We start from the raw sequence: 1,239 nt of genomic DNA, 5'->3' as shown, positions 1-1,239 counted from the left end.
CATACAAGATAAATTGTTGATTGACTGATAGACACGATACTAGATTAAAATAACAAGTAGAGCTCGTCGTTTCAAACCAATTGCAAACTAAAAACTTTAATATCGACTATGACCACAAAAGTCGACCAAATGACTTGGTATGCACCACATATATGTAATTATGTGTTGCGGATCGAATTATGATGTCACTGACGCACTATGGTCAATATCTGACATGGAATGGGTCGACCAAAGTCCGAAAATGACGTTTTGACGTGTTTGATATCGTATATCGTCGTCAATAGTGACACTAGTTGCATGAAACTACTACAGTATATGCACATGGCATTGGCATGTACAATGCATGCATGTGTTGACATGCGATACATGTAAAAAATACAACTTGCACATAGCACGAATATTTGACATGAAACTGGAAATGCGTGTATCTCGATGAATAATGACACTACATGCATGCGATTGATACTGGACATGTATGTATATACATACTATATATTGGACATGCATCATGGCATGTTGTCAACTAAACTAACAACATGTTATAGTCACGACTGTCGACCGAATTGGACACGTCGGTATACACTCAAAACACGACTTATTGCGCTGTGGTTTGGACTGTATACATATCATGTATATATATTACAATGGTCAATATATCAATACGATAGCATCAATATTGACAAAGTTGGATATATTGTCCGAATATCAGACATGGTATCCTGTCCGAATGTCCGGATAATATCAGACACGAGTGGTTAGTATGACGTTTGGAGTGTCCGAATGCGGATATATTAATGCAGCGGTCAATTATGGTGGTGATCAGCATACGTATGCAACGGATTACGGCTCAATTGCCGGGTTTTTTTTGTACGAATATTGGGTGGTGATGCAAATGCAGCCATATGCCTATACAGTACTGCATTGGTTGACTCGATGACATGTATATACACATTACAATATGGTAACAATATGGTAACAATACAGAGTTACAATGGCTGTTGTATAGGGTCAAAATAAACGGTTGAATAGTATTGAAATACGACACAAAATCATGCAAAAAAACAACGCATTGTGGGGTAATGATACACTCATGATACACTCATGATACACTGTATGATGGTGGTCGGATCACTGTGATATTGGACAGTAACATGCATACATGTTGTATACACAACCTAGTTGATATATGGATACTATCCTGAGTGTTACTGATGGGACTACAAATGATTGCAATAAAAT

The sequence above is a fragment of the Batrachochytrium dendrobatidis genome (genome assembly GCF_000203795.2).
Source record: "Batrachochytrium dendrobatidis JAM81 unplaced genomic scaffold BATDEscaffold_12, whole genome shotgun sequence".
NCBI lineage: Eukaryota > Fungi > Chytridiomycota > Chytridiomycetes > Rhizophydiales > Batrachochytrium > Batrachochytrium dendrobatidis.
This window is presented reverse-complemented; position numbering follows the sequence as displayed.